Genomic DNA, 16739 nt, shown 5'->3' on the forward strand with positions numbered 1-16739 from the left:
AAGCCAAATAATTTAGTGCGTTAAAGAATATTAGTAGATCTAATACAAATACACAATACATCAACATAATATATGAATGTTTTCCTTACTTCTGTGATCTCAAACACAAACAAAACATTCAAATAGCTTTATAACAACTAAGGTTGTTTGGCAAAGGTAATTATTTTGTCATTAAAGGAGTATACATTCTGATTAGATAATCTCTACCATGTGTGTGTGTCCATTAGTCAATGAATGAAAGTTGTGTGTAAGACAGAACCCAGCAGTGAATACTGTAGAATATCTTTAGATGTTCAGTCCTGTGACTTCAGGAACTAAAACCACTGAATAACTTCCTCCCAAGTCAAATGATGCATTGTTCTCTGGAGGCCTCGCTCTACATTACATGTCCTGCAGCTCTGATCTGCATCGTTAACAGCATCACTTTAATCAAACGTCCAACACTGCTTCCATAACTCTCTTTCAACCACACATTCCAGTAGGATTAACTGGAGGAGCGCTGGGCACGGCTCTGTTTAAAGAGGACATGTTGCTTGGCAGATAATCGTTCCTATCCTCTAATTTCTCAGGAAGATGGATTAGGCCATTTCCGAAGAGTCAGGCCTTCAGTCCGGAACATGAATGCTCCCTGTTTCTGCCTTTAAATGACTCAGATTATTTAATCGATAGCAGTGACCCTTCTCTGGCAGAATGCTGACCACATGAAAGCGCACAGGATTCTGGCAATCAAGGGCGCAAAAGGCCATTCCTGCCTCTAAATCAAACGATGCCCTTTTGCCTCGGGCTGTGGGAAGAGGCGACACACAGAGACGCACTGTCACTGCTGCCCTGCTGTTTGAAGTCTTCTTTGGAGATGCGGCTGCGTGTCCTCCTGAAGTTTCAATGTAGACAACTGATATGAGAGAAAAAGGCAGCCATAGCATTCCACTTTCATGTCTCATGGGCAGATGTGAAGCATTACAAAGACGTATAACAAAAGACATAAAGGCACAGGTATCACACAGAACAATAGCCTGCATACGTGCAAGGCCTTTGTTCGTTCTTTAAAGGACCCCTATGATACTGTTTTTCATCAATATATTATAGGTCAGAGATATATACAAAACATGTCTCTGAAGTGTTTGGCTCCAAACACCAAACAGATCATGGCAGCATCCCATAATCCCCTCTGTTTCAGCCCTGTTTCAAAAGTGCTGATTCTCTGTCTGTTACTTTAGATGAAAATAAGGAGCCCCTCCCCACGCCCCTCTGAGAGAGATTTGGTTACAAAGAACTCAATGGTGCTCTAGGAGGAGATGCAGGTGATAAGGGGGGGGGGGGGGGGTTACCTTGGTTGGTGATTGGCTAATGGTTACACGAGCCCAAAAATCGTTATGACATCATAAAGTGGACCAAATCTGATCAGCTCATTTTCAGACAGGTTTTTATAGAAATGGATCAGGACAAAAAGAGAGACAATCTTTTTTCTTGAAACTTTCCGAATCTCTTTCCACAGAGGGGACACATGTTGATGTAGAAGAGACATGAGAAAGTAGATTTTGCACAATAGGTGACCTTTAAGGCCTCTGTTATATGGCATAGGAGGAGGGGGATTACATATAGTTGTCTGTGCTGAGGCTGACATATTTGAAATGAAAGTTTCTGCTTGTGGTTCGGACCAGCATGAAGCATGAATAACAGGCACCAGGTACATGTTGAGCCCAGCAGCATGCACAGAGTCTGGCAGCCTGTGGCCGGGTCTGCAAATGAGATTTATGGTGTGTCTGACCAACATGGGCTATAAATACCATGTTCTCATGATAACTGTGATTTTCCAAATATTCCACTGAATCAATATGGTTAACCAGAGAATTAGATAATACCATCTGTGGCATTTTAATAGCATACTTAGAGCCCAGCAGTGCATGGACAGCACAGATAAATGTAAGCTTAATTATTCCTGCTGAGATCCCCATGAGGAGTGTTGATTAGATTTGACAGTAATTGTGTTTTAATTGAAGCCAGCCCTGGCCAAATGCATGTGAGCCCGGTGGTATACATGCTATGTCTGGCTCACGCACACACTCGGCAGTTTACCCTAAAGTGCTGCTTTAAAATGTCTGCAGTAATTACTATAGCGTACAATTTTCGGTCTGTAACTCGCAGACCTGTCTGTGTACAGTCAGTGTTTTCAGGTTTTCTAGGTTCTGAAGCCAATAGCTGTATCAGCAAGTTGACTCATTTTATTACAAGAGTTATATAATGTGCTGAATAGGTGGAAGACTTTCACAGACATGCTGTAGCCATTGGTTTTAAAGAATCTGAGCAATTTCATTTCTTATACTTTAATTGACTTTACTGACATCAGTTTTCAAACTCTTATGACATTTTGTTCTCTGTCACAAGTTTATTTCAGATAGATTAAATGTTAAGCTTATCCTTATTCTATTAGTTTTTGGAAGATGTGTCTTCAGTGCCAAACAGGAACAAAAGCAGCTGAAACCCAGAGCTTTTAGTGTCTTCTGCTCAGTGTTTTGGTTTTTACAACTTTCAAGTTTTAGTTTACACCTTGAACACTACGTCAACAACTATTAACAACTATGGCTGTTCATCATAGTGTAGCATTTAGCAGCTAAAAAGCAAGTGTTTTTTCCTCAAGGGCTTTTTGAGAGTGAATATTAAACGTATTATCATCAGGTGGAAACACACAAGTCCCCAAACAAATGATTATGTTATACAATGTGTGTAAATGAGCAAATGTTTGCTATACATTTCACTACATTAACTTTATAAAGTGATAGATTGTCGATTTTTGTTTACTGCTTGTTTCTGCCGCCCTCGGGTGGCCTAAACATTCATTAATGCAGGTATAAGGTTGGGTCATAGTCTTTGAACTTTAGTTATAATGTGATTCTGAACTTTAAATAGTGGTCCAATTAGTTAAATGTACAACTTGATTGGAGATTAAGAAGGGTTCACATTTAAAAAGCAGATTTGACCCCTGACCAAGTCACGTCTTCTGTGAAAGTCACCAATGTAATCTCTGTGTGTGTGTGTGTGTGTGTGTGTGTGTGTGTGTGTGTGTGTGTGTGTGTGTGTGTGTGTGTGTGTGTGTGTGTGTGTGTGTGTGTGTGTGTGTGTGTGTGTGTGTGTGTGTGTGTGTGTTTGTCTTATTTATTTGGGGATCTCCAAGCTCTGACTTCCCTTCTGGCATCAATCTGACTTCAGATCTGTCCATCCTAAAAGGTACTTCTTTGTTGTTCCAGCAGCTGTGGTGACATCATTTTCTGTGATCACTCGCTATCAGAGTTACTGCGTAGTACTGGATTAAATGACTGCCACACAAAGCTCCATTGTCCCCAAACCTGTGATGTCGGAGCACAGGAAAGTCACGGAGGTGGACCTCTGTACATTTCTAGCGTAGGCTTCAATCAGAGTAATTTCACCTCAGATCTTTTTATCCCTGCACATGGACCACTCAGTCCATGATTCACCTAATACCATATTATTCTTATGGAGGGACTAGATTGGTTCTAACTTGGTATTTTGTTTTTAGTCCAGCCAAATAGTTCTATGTGTGCATTTGCTGTATGTGTAGATCATTGCTGTCATGTGTCGGACGTAAAGGTCCATACCAGTGTTTGCAATAGCTCCTTAACCACAAATCATATTTCTACTTTACATTCGTTGCCATTATTTTTCCATTAACTTCAGCAAAGTTTAAACTAAATCAACAGACTTTGCTTGAGTTGTGTCTATCATCTAATGTAGTTAAACTCAAATGTAATAGATATTATGTTATGTTGCTCAATGTCAAAATAATTGTAATTCTCAAACAATCAACCCATAACTTATACAAGTGTCATAAACCATCTTCAGTCGTTAACATGGTAATCTCTACTGTCCATCCATATCCTGTGAACGCAGCATTATTCCCATGTTCTTGTCATACAAACATTTATGTTTTAAGCATAACCTAAATTAATATTCCTTTGATCAACAACTCTGACTGGATAAAGTGCCTCTTTGATTCAAATCAACAGCAATGTCATAAGAAAAGAACAAGTGCTCAATATTCTCAATACCATCTCTTACCACATTACCACAGACATCTGTGACTTATTTTCATTTCAGATGTTTTCCGGTTCAGTCATAGAACACACAGATGTGTTGGTCAGTGTTGGAATATTTCTGGTTTGGAAAAGTGTGAAGATTTTAGGACACATCCCAAACTCCCCAACCTTCCCATCATTAGAAGGGATCTCTAACCTCTGAACATCAGGCTTGTTGGTCAGAGATGGACAAACCATCTGTTAGCATTCAGTCAACCGAACAACCACTCATCCACAGGAAAATAGTTTAACATACATTTATCCTGGCCACAGCATCCTGCTTTCACACACACATACACGCATGTTTTAGGTGCATTTGTCCTAAATCACTAAAGCGCTGACATGCTATGGACCTCGAACATCTTGTTGTTCCCAAATACAGCAGCTGGAATATATAATTGTTTCACAAACATGTTCTTAAACATTGTCAAAGGATCATTACAGTTTATTACAGCGTTGGACTTTCTAGAAAACTAGTTTTGGCGATACTTACTTGTTGTGACGTTGACAGTCATTTCTGAGTTTCAGGAACACGGCAACATCAGTACAACAAAATCTGATTGGCAAACAAGCAACAACACCAAAGAGAAGCTTAAAAGGAAGTACACGTTTATCCAAATACCCTTCCAGGATGTCATTTAAGGCAATACCGGACACAAAATGACAATCATGAGTCAAATGTGAAATTGATCTTACCACTATGACACCTCCAACGATGTCCAATTTGGGGATCAAAGAGAGCCTGCCTTAGTTTTATTTTTAATAGAGCTTAATTAATTCACAAAGAGTTATGACTGCATTTTTAAAAAATGATTAGAGTGTTGCAAATGGGTGATTATGGCAAGTTTATGTCAGGTGCCTTGGATAGGTTTGTGTCTATCATGATGTATATTTCAATTCTCTGGACTTCACAATCAACATGCTTAAAATAAACATTGTACACAGTTTTCGACTTCGATTTGTTTTAACCAACCTGCTAAGTGAGGTTGTTTTTTTCTTTCACATAATTATGGTTAACCTGCACATTTGGTTAAAAATGCTGTATAATTCTGGGACCTTCCCAGCATAACTTTTTTAGCAATATCTGTTTAAAGAGACGTCATCTATTTAAAATGTGAGTACAATGTAATTTTAAGCAATAAAAAAGAGATGGCCAAAACTGGCAAAATAAGAAGTTGCAATACCTTTGAATTAAAAGTGAAATATTGAGAGAAAGAATGATTTCCTCCAAATGTCAAATATATTTATTAAGTCAAAAAGGAAATGTGAAAAGTGTGCTCACTCTTACTGATTTCCTTTTATGTGACAGAAAAGGCGAGACAGGAGAAGACAAATCTGTGGCCTCTGGGTCTCGTAGCTATGACTTATGGGACCCCTAAATGTCTAGTACCTCTCAGGACACCCACTTCTCTTAATAAAAGAATCCTACTGGAATTTTTCTCAAACAGCGGGCCTCTTATATTGTCACAACCTCTCGCCCTGCTAGCTTCAGCAATATCCCAGAGGCACAGGTCTTAACCACCTGGACAAACTCTGGACGTCTTCTAAACTGCAGCCGCGTGTCAAACCTCCATACATCACAGAGCGACCACGAACAAAATGTCTGGGTGTTTTTTATTACTATCATCCGTCCTGGTTGTCTGTGTTATTATTGGTTTGATGTGAAGGGACCAGATGTCTCTAGGTGTTAACTTGTAATGAGTTCAACTTGTTTTGTCTTCGTGCCGCAGAAGAAAGCCTTTGAAAGGTTGAGCAAAGACGGGGTATATTCCTGTGGTGTGTTTTCAATTTCTCTACAGAAAAGTAAAAGTTAAACTGAAGCAATTTGTACGTGCTAACAGTGATAAGTCAAACCTGGCAACCTTTGAAAGAGCATCTTTCATAGAGAGCTTCCTTTCATGCGTCCTCGGCAAATTACTCTACACTAAGCACTGCAAGACATTTCCGGGACAACAAGAAAATAAGGGACAGAAGTCTTGTTTCTGCTGAGAGCTTATCTTGGCGGTGCATGACCTCACCACTCAGACATGATGCTTTGTGACCATGAGGCGAGGTGCACGATCTCTCCTCTTACAATATATAATCACTGGCTCCTTTGTGCCGGACGGACAAACGCTGCTGTTTACTGTACATCCTAAACACATAGCATCTTCTGTCACTGCTCATGCTTCAACAACCAGCACTTTAAAAGTGAACAACCGAGAAACAGTGTCCATGATGGACAGCCTGAAATATTTTCTTAATTGTGCAACATCACCCACATGCGTCAGCACATCGATCGCTGATCAAACAATATTCACAGCTGCATACATGCTCCACTGCTGGTCTGAATAATAATTACAGGCTCTCCTGAATGATGGAAGCTGCTTCTAAAAACATTAGGGCATTTTCTTCTTCTTTTGAGGGTTTACACTCAATTTATATAGTATTAGTTCACCTTTTTTTGTCTCCAATTGAACAATAATATTTGTAGGAAAAACCACTGCTCATTCTTCAAAATGATTTGTCTCAGGGAAGTTTTCTTAGTCAGCTGTGGAGAATTTTTATTCCAGTTAAAGGGATAGTTTCTCTCCCTCCATTCGTTGTCTCTCCTCTTCTATTTCATCTTATTGGTGACATGAATAATAAAGCAACCTTTCTTAGAAACTACATTGAATACTGCTAATGTGTAACAGCACATTTGGTTTAGATGAAACCTTTCAATTTCAAATATTGGATTAAAAATGTTATATATGTTTTCCACTAACATATCCAGTCATGCAATATAATATCTCCTTGTAGCAACTACAACAATATGAACCTTTTATATGGTTATGTTTAGGCATGTTTATGTCACACCATTTAAGATCATGGTCTTGGTTCAATACAGGAAATTCCACAATAACTTGAAGCACAAGACATGACATGTTTACTTTATTAACATTTAACCAAGAACACAATCTTTCATTGACCTCAACCAAATGCTTTTGTGTGTCCTCAGTACTTAAATGAAGCACTCAATTTCTTAAAAAAACATTGCCCGGGGAATAACATTTATTGGAAACATATCAGAACCATATAAATGCAGTTTTTAGGAGAAAAGATTTGTAGTAAATATTGTATTATATAATGGAATACATATGTACTGGTAGGTAGTTTTAAAAGTGTTTTAAAATCTTCATGTTTAAGAGGAAGTATATTTGTAAGGATTAAGGAACTTAAAGCTGTTTTGAATGCCTACAATTATGAGCATAAGGTTGAAAATGACAGAATATTATTTGTTTAAGGTTGTTACAGCTTTGTGGGCATTGAGGTTTCTGTTTTACCTTCAGAAAGTCAAAACCAAAGAGCTTGTTGCTTCCTGTAACGCCACTGGTTTCAAACAATGAGTGACTGAATAAAAGACCTAATGAAAATGTTTAAACCCAAGATAAAAGATGAAAAGGGCTTTACAAATAAGATCCACGTGCAGGCAGGGAAGCTATGACAACTATGAAAACATTAACGCAGTGATTCAGTGTGTTTACCTTTTTGTCTGTGTGTGTGAATCCAATAGGTGCTGTAATGGATGCCAGGCACTCAGCCATCGGCAATTATGGGAGGAATACAGAGTAAAGACCTGGTAGTTGACCTCGATGAACCTAAAAGCTGGTCTTGGTGCTGCCATGATGTAAAGCTGGTTAAAACCATACCCGGCAGCTTCTGTGGCGTGCTCTGTGTACGAGAGGACAGCACCACACAATGAGTGATGTGAAGACGGCCATGTTGGGCAAGCATATTTACATAGCAGATGTTACACTTCATGGAGGTCTGCTACCAAGACTCAGATTTACACTGTCTCAAAAGCACTATAGAGACTCTGAAGATCACTGAGTCTAACCAGATTAAACGACAATGGTTGGGTTGGCATTGGGATAAACAAAGCCAAGTCAAAGAAAGTTAATTTAAATCCGTATTTTTAGATGGCATGTCTTTTGTCTTTTGCGATATTTGGTACAATTTCCCTCGGCTCTTATTGTGGTGTTCAACCACTTTTGTCATGGTGGTTTTGACAACACTTGAATGCTTAAGGAGTCTTAACATTTCTGAGAGGCATGATGACCTCCCCTGGGAGTCGTTGGTGGTAGATGTGGTGCATATTGGGCATGTTTTGTTCCTCAGTCACTGTGCAGATGCCACGGACGTTGGTTGGGATTTTGCCCTTGAGAAAGTGAACAAAGTGTCTGTGGTCATTGAGGGAAATCACGGCTCAAAGAGAGATCCATTCCTCAGGCGTCAGTGAGGAACAAAGTGTCTCTTTCCTTGCATGGAAATGACACTCAAAACATTTCCCAGAAAAATATTTTTTATAACGTAATAGCTCCATGCTTTGGGAAATTGGAATCCTTCACCTATTATATTAAACCCTCCAGGAAAAGAAACGTCTCAGCATAAGAACAATTAGAAACTGCTTAGTGTATTTTTCTCACAGCTGAAATGAATCAAAGCAAGTGTTTATATTTTAAAATACCATTGAGCGTCACACAGTCCTGTGTATTGAGATAGATGTTCATGTTAACTACAAAGCTTGCCAGTAGAAGCAGATTACAGGACTGATATATAAATATCCTTTTATGAAGCCAGGTCGGTCGGTAATTATAAGGAATAATGATGTGCCAGTGTTGTGCCGAGGATGTAACAGAGAGGTCAACTCATGAGCCAGTGACAGCACCACCAGAGTAAAGACTTATAAACAGTGGCTGCAGAAATACTTTTTTCTACGAAGCCGTTAGGGTTTAGGGGTTACAGTTAAAATCTCCTATTGCCAGCTGTGTGACTATTTTCCAGTCAGTCGGACCACCAAACAAGCTGAGATTTAATTTATAACATCACAATTTTATTATGGTTCAATCCAGGGTCGCTAGTATCCACACATCTGTAGTGCAAGCATGTTCCCTTTCCTGGCTTATTTATGTGATTGACTGCATTCACATTGGCAGAGCTGCTGCTGTTTAAACATGAATTTGGAATTAATTAGAACAAATGGTTCATTTAGGTCTAAGTGTAACCAATGACACCAGTTTCATGTTGCCTGTTTAACTCTGATAGGATCAGAAAGCTATATATTGTATGTTGTTCTTTTATCCTCATGTAAGTGAATGTTAAGCCATAATGAAATCAGTCCACAGCAGTATAATTCAGTTTGGTGCTGATCAAATGCAGGCGATGCGGAAGAATCAAAATATGAAGGGACAGCTTGCCACACACACACACACACACACACACACACACACACACACACACACACACACACACACACACACACACACACACACACACACACACACACACACACAACACACACACACCACACACACACACACACACACACACAAAACACAAACATGTCTCTGGGCCATAATAAAAGAGCTGACTTTTGGTTTCTTCGTGTGTGATATTGCATTTTGCTGTCATGCTACAAACTCATAACTCATCATGTTTTCATCAGTGTACAGGTTTATATTTTTGGGTAGTACACATTCTCTAAGCCTTTGTCCTTAAAAAGTCCTTGTTACACAGCCACTGGTTAAACTTTAAGATGTACTGTCACAAAGTTGAATATACATGTGTTATTCTTAGCTTATAAAGAGCAGACATTGTGGAAAACTAGTGTGTTAACTTGTCAACGACATTGGAAACATTATCAGTTAATCAGTAAGTACATGCAATTTCTTCAGAATGAGCCCAGGGTTTATTGAAAATGTCCACAATCATTTCCTGTGGTTTTTTACCCTTCTTAAAATACAAATGAAATAACTTTGGGGTTTGTATTTTCACTGAGTAACCTCGAAATCTTACTTTTTGACCACAAAGAAATGACATTGTGCTTGATTTTAATGGTTTACTTCCAGAAAAGGCCATTGAGTTCAGCTGTTTTATCCATAGTAGAATTTACCACAACCCTAAATAACATCTTTAAGACAAACAAACAATTTAACAGCTTAAAGGGATAGTGGAAATCCGCGAATTGTGGGTTTAACTTATGTATTTTTATTAAAAATAAGCATAATAAACAATTTTTTTTAATTTCATGCGCCTAGTTTCATTTTATTTTCAATTTTACTGCGCCCTCTCAATGAAACGAAATACTTCGGGAATCGTCGGGAATCTTCGGGTGATGACGAGAGCTCAGGAAGACGGGCACAAACAATGGCGGACATTCAATAGCATTTGCATGTGAATAGCCGACCTTTATTATGGTGAATAGATGTGTCAATACTTTATACCGAGTATATTGCCATAAATATGATGATTGATTATCAGTAAAAAATGCTACGTGACACAGCGACATTGGATTAACCTTGAGATGCGTTTTTATTCCGTTGAACACAACTTTTGATCACAAATCAAAAAAGGTAAGACGTAATTATTGTAATATTTTTGGAACCGGATGTTGTTTACTTTCTCTTTTCTGGCTGATAGCTCCAGGAATTCGAGGTCTTACAGTGATGACATTACATGTGTGGAATCTGTGGAGTCTCAGCTTTAAATCGTATATTGTGGTGACACGTTATTGGACATAATTCACCTTGCTTATTGTGTTGCCACACGGACCCTTTAGTGGGGAACACCTGTAGCTTTAGCTGCCATTCCTGCTAGCTCATCATGGCAGAGCAGGGCATGTGTTAACCTCTCTGAAGTAATGGATAATAAAGATTGGAACTCCATTCTTAATACACCGCCTCCGACTCTCTTTTCACGGCACAACACTGGTGACCCTGACTTTTCCGAGAAAGTTTCCGGAAAATTAACGAACATGGCTGAGCGCGATGTTTTCATAAAGCTGCCGGAATTCTGGGAGCACACCGCGGAGGCATGGTTCGCACACGTGGAGGCACATTTCGCCTGCCGACAGGTCCGTGACGGGGACCTAAAATACTACCATGTGGTAGCAGCGCTGGGGAGCTCCACGTCATCCAGGTTGGTGGGATTCATCGCAGCCCCCCCACATCATGGCAAATATGAGGCGATTAAGGCCCTTCTCCTTAAGACATTTAGCTTATCTGCTAAGGAGAGGGCCCGCCAGATACTTGACATTCAAGGCCTAGGAGACAGCAAGCCATCCCAGCTAATGGAGAAAATGCTAAATCTGCTAGGGGGGGAAGATCCCCGTATTTTATTCACGGAGATTTTCCTGCATCACTTGCCTCCCCGGGTACAGACGGCGCTGGCCAACACGCCTGTCACGGAGCCCCGTGCTTTGGCTGAGGAAGCGGATCGTTTTTTCCTGGCTACGCAACAGCCCGGGGCAGAGACGTTAGCCGCGACGCTCAGCGGCCCACCGGCAGTCAAGAAAGCGTGGCGGAGGCCGGACACGGCTGTGGCTAGCCGGCGTGGAGACACCGGAGAGTGCGTTTACCACGCACGTTTCGGGACAAGGGCGAAGAGATGCATCGCTCCGTGCAGCTACAAACCCCCGGGAAACGGAGGGGCCGGCGCTCAGTAGTGGCTCTGAGCGTCGGCGGCACGTGCAGGCTCCTCTTCGTCAGCGACAGCGTTTCGGGGAGCCTGTTTCTGTGTGACACGGGCGCTCAACGGAGCGTAGTTCCAGCGTCGAGTGAAGACGTCGCCCGTGGGGGGCACGGACCGCGATTGACGACGGCTAACGGCAGTCCCATTCGCACGTACGGCGTGAGGCCTATGTGTTTGTGCATCGGAGGACAGCGTTTCAGCTGGGATTTTGTGACAGCGGACATTTCTTTTCCCCTCCTCGGAGCGGATTTTTTGTGTGCTCATGGACTCTTAGTGGACGTTAAGAATAGGCGTTTGGTTGATGCCTTAACGTTTTCTTCCCTCGTGTGCACACTTGGCAGCGCAGCGTACGACGGGCTGTTAGGCTCGCTGTCAGGTGCAGACACGTTTCTCAGACTGTTGGCCGAGTTTCCAGACCTGTCGCTACCCACCTTCTCTGCGCTTACCACTAAGCATGGCGTGGAACACCACGTCACTACCGGGGGGCCTTCTGTCTACGCCAGGGCCCGGCGGTTGAACCCTTCTAAGCTGGCTGTAGCGAGGGCGGAGTTCGCAACCATGGAGCGCCTGGGCATTGTCCGCCGCTCCGACAGTCCTTGGGCTTCCCCCCTGCACGTCGTTCCCAAATCGAACGGCGGGTTCCGCCCGTGCGGGGATTACCGCCGACTCAACGACGCCACTACGCCTGACCGCTATCCGGTGCCGCACATTCAGGACTTTTCGGCGCATCTGGCCGGTACGGGGGTGTTTTCCAAGGTGGACCTGGTGCGTGGATACCACCAGGTGCCCATGCACCCCCTGGACATTCCCAAGACAGCAGTGATAACGCCTTTTGGACTTTTTGAGTTCCTGCGGATGCCTTTTGGACTCAAGAATGCCGCTCAGACGTTCCAGCGCCTGATGGATTCGGTGCTGCGGGACCTGCCGTTTGTGTTTGTTTACCTCGACGACATACTCGTCGCCAGCGCTTCAGTGCAGGAGCACCTGTCCCACCTCCGAGCCCCTTTTCACACGGCTCAACGAACACGGATTAATCATCAATCCTGCAAAGTGCCAGTTCGGGGTGTCGGACATCGATTTCCTGGGGCACCGCGTCACCAAGGGCGGTGCGACACCTCTGCCAGAGAAGGTGGAGGCTGTTGCGGCGTTTCCTCGCCCGCTCACAGCCCGGTCGCTCCGTGAGTTTCTGGGGATGGTGACTTTCTACCACCGTTTTCATCGCCCGGGCCGCACACATCATGCGGCCGCTGTATGAAGCGTTGAAAGGCAAGACCCCCGTCCAGGAGATCGACTGGACAGCAGAGGCGGACGGCGCTTTTGCTGAGGTCAAGACCGCGTTGGCTCAGGCGGCTTTGCTGGCACACCCATCATCTACGGCTCCCATCTCCATCACCACGGACGCGTCAGACTACGCGGTCGGCGCAGTGCACGAGCAGTGGGTGGAGGGCGCTTGGCAGCCGCTCGCCTTTTTCAGCCGCCAGCTGACGCCTAGAGAACGCAAATACAGCGCCTTTGACCGGGAGCTCCTCGGACTTTATTTGGCCGTGCGGCACTTCCGTTTCATGCTGGAAGGCCGTGAATTTACGGCGTTTGTCGACCACAAGCCGCTCACCTTTGCCATGTCAAAAGTGGCGGAGCCTTGGTCGGAACGTCAGCAGCGGCAGCTGTCCTACATATCGGAGTTCACTACGGACATTAAGCACGTGGCTGGCAAGTCGAACCTGGTTGCTGATTGCCTCTCCAGGGTCGTCATCGGTGCCGTCCAGTTGGGCCTGGACTATACTCGCATGGCGGCAGACCAGGTCACAGATCCCGGCGTCCAGGCCCTGAAGGTGGAGAGCGCGGGGCTGCGCTTGGAGGACGTGGTGTTCGGCGACGCGGGCATTACTCTCCTGTGTGACGTCTCTACGGGCCTGGCGCGGCCTGTCGTCCCTGCCAGCTGGAGGCGTCCTGTGTTCGAGGCTGTGCACGGCCTGTCACACCCCGGCGTTAAACCTTCGGTCCGTTTGGTAGCGGCGAAGTTTGTTTGGCAAGGACTGAAAAGGGACTTGAGGACTTGGGCCAGGGAGTGCGTGGCTTGTCAACGCGCTAAGGTGCACCGCCACACGAAGGCCCCATTGGAGCGTTTCCTGGTGCCTGAGAGGAGGTTTGATCATGTCAACATTGACCTGGTTGGTCCGTTGCCTTCCTCTCAGGGGTTTTCCTACCTCCTCACCATGGTGGACAGGACGACCCGTTGGCCGGAGGCGGTTCCGCTCGTTTCGACATCAGCCGCAGACGTTGCCCGGGCCTTCATTGCAACGTGGGTGTGTCGTTTTGGCACCCCGTCAGACATTTCCTCAGACAGGGGCTCTCAGTTCACGTCCGAGCTCTGGAACGCTGTGGCAGGCGGTTTGGGGGTTAAGCTGCACAGGACTACCGCTTACCACCCTCAGGCTAACGGTCTCTGCGAGCGCTTTCATCGCTCCATGAAGGCGGCCCTCAAGGCCGGCCTTACGGACGGTAACTGGGTCGACAAGCTGCCCTGGGTGATGCTGGGCCTGAGGACCGCACCTAAGGAAGATCTGCAGTGTTCTACAGCGGAGATGGTCTACGGTCAGCCGCTGAGAGTTCCGGGGGATTTCCTCCCAAATGCATCGGCTCCCTGGTCGGCGTCGGCCCAGCGGGCTTTCCTGCGTGACGCCGCTGAGGCCTTTGTTCCGATCCCTACTACTCAGCACGGTACTCAGGTGTCCCAGGTTCCCGCAGAGCTCCGCTCGGCGGAGCACGTGTTCATCCGGCACGATGCGCACAGAGGCCCCCTGCAGCCCCCTTATGATGGGCCTTTCCGGGTCTTGGAGCACGGGGACAAGCACCTGGTGGTCGACCTGGGTGGCAAGGCCGAGCACGTCTCGGTGGACCGGGTGAAGGCTGCTCACCTGGACTTGGACCAGCCTGTGGTGCTGGCTCGACCTCCGCGACGGGGCCGCCCCCCGGCCTCGTCCCCTGTCACGGATTTAAGACCTGTTGTCCCGGTCCCTCCCCTTCCGGGGGCCGCACAGGCGGGAGTCACTTTTCTGACTCCCGTGCTCAGGAGTCGTGGGGGTCGGCGTGTCGTTCCTCCCCGCCATGCTGATTTTGTTTATGTGTGAATTCTGGGGGGGCTTGTGTGGTGACACGTTATTGGACATAATTCACCTTGCTTATTGTGTTGCCACACGGACCCTTTAGTGGGGAACACCTGTAGCTTTAGCTGCCATTCCTGCTAGCTCATCATGGCAGAGCAGGGCATGTGTTAACCTCTCTGAAGTAATGGATAATAAAGATTGGAACTCCATTCTTAATACACCGCCTCCGACTCTCTTTTCACGGCACAACAATATCTTGTTTGTGCAGTTAAGATAGTAATAAGGGCATTTCTACCGTGTGTTGTGTGTAAAAAAGCGTTAGCATTAGTTAGCATTGTTTCGCTCAATGCTAATTCAAAGGCTTGGTATTACTCTTGGGTTTTTTCTAGCTAACAATTGTTCTTATTGTCAGTTAGCGGAGTTTCTTACCTTTAAAAGGGTATGAAACATTAATAGTTTCATAAATGTTAAGAAGCCCTGAGACATGTGAGAGAGAAAAAACGGTGGGAGGGGTCCACTGGGGGGACCTTCGGCCTTAACTGGTTAACAATGATTAATATTTGTAAAGGCTACAGGTGATCTTAAGATGCGTGAGCTATGCTTAGGGACCTACCAGTCAAGATTATTTGTGCGTAGGGGTGCATCATCTGGCGCCTGGTCCTGGTCATCCTCGCCATTGCCCATGCCGTGAACCATCACCTCGGGCTCGGGCTCGAACAAATAAGGACGTAATGGTCCATCGTCTGGCTCAATATTGTCACCATCGTCGCTTACTGAACCGGATTCAGATTCAGTTCCTAAAACGACATTTTCGTAGGAAAGCCGAGAGGATGTTTCTGACTCGCTATCATCACTGGATACCTCGTACAATCCTTCTTCTTTGTCTGGTATATTTGCCCTTCCACGTTCATTCTGCATAGACGCCATAGTTTGTTATCGTATCGTCTTCCTGAGTTTTCGTCACTTCCGGTTTGGAGTCGAACATTTCGTTTCTAAAAAACTTCGGGGAAGCTGCAATAAAGTGCTTCTAACATGCGTAAGGCAATTATTATATTTTTTTAATCAGGTGTGATTGTTTTGGTACGTAATTATGCTTGTATATAAGTTAAAACAAAACTATTTGAGGTTCCATTTCCACTATCCCTTTAAGATCAAGGTTGACAGACTCTTTAAGAGTTACATTCAGGGATATACAATTATTTGCCTGCTACAGCAACAAATTAGCTTAGCTTAGCATTAAGTGTGGAAACAGGAGAATATATCAATGTCTGGTTTTAAAGGGGGTTAGCAAAAGCAGTGGTAAAAAACATTTTCCCCTTTATTCTACATGTATATTGACATTTTTATTTTGTAATGTAGGAGCAAACACAGTAGTGGTGGCTTAAAGCCCACCTCCGCTCCGCGCCGTCCGTTAGATGAGCCTGGTCAGATTTAATAAAAGAAGTTCAAAACACCGGCATAAAAGTTATAACAATAATCTGATTTTAATGGTAAAAAACACAATACAGAGTGCCCTGTAACAGAGCACTCCGGGCTCCCCGCTCTACTGCCGTGCGATACAGATATCGGGACCAGCCAATCAGAAACAGGGGGCATTTTGCATGAATAAACAACAGTATATATAAACATATTTGGGGCGGAGAGTCACTTCTTATCTTGCACCTGAGTTCACTCCTTTACTTTCCCAAGGAAGATTTCACACAAACTATTCCTTCCCAGACAATCAAACATTGTACACAGATATATTGGTGCTTGAGATTATATTGGCCCCAGAAAGAACCTTGAAAAGAATATGTTTGTGTGCTGGTGGGAGGAGGTGTATGTGTGTGTGTGCTGGTATCTGGGTCAGTGAGAAGGTTCCGAAAACCAGTCAGTATCTGGTGTGAGGGGTAGGGTTAGGGTTAGGGTTAGGGTAATGTTGTGAATTGAGTGGCCCATGGTGGTGGTGGGGTTATGGTATGGGCAAGCGTATGTTATGGACGACGATCACAGGCCACTCGATTCACAACATTACCCTAACCCTAACCCTAACCCTAACCCTACCCCTAAC

The sequence above is a fragment of the Gymnodraco acuticeps genome, unplaced genomic scaffold, assembly GCF_902827175.1.
Source record: "Gymnodraco acuticeps unplaced genomic scaffold, fGymAcu1.1, whole genome shotgun sequence".
NCBI lineage: Eukaryota > Metazoa > Chordata > Actinopteri > Perciformes > Bathydraconidae > Gymnodraco > Gymnodraco acuticeps.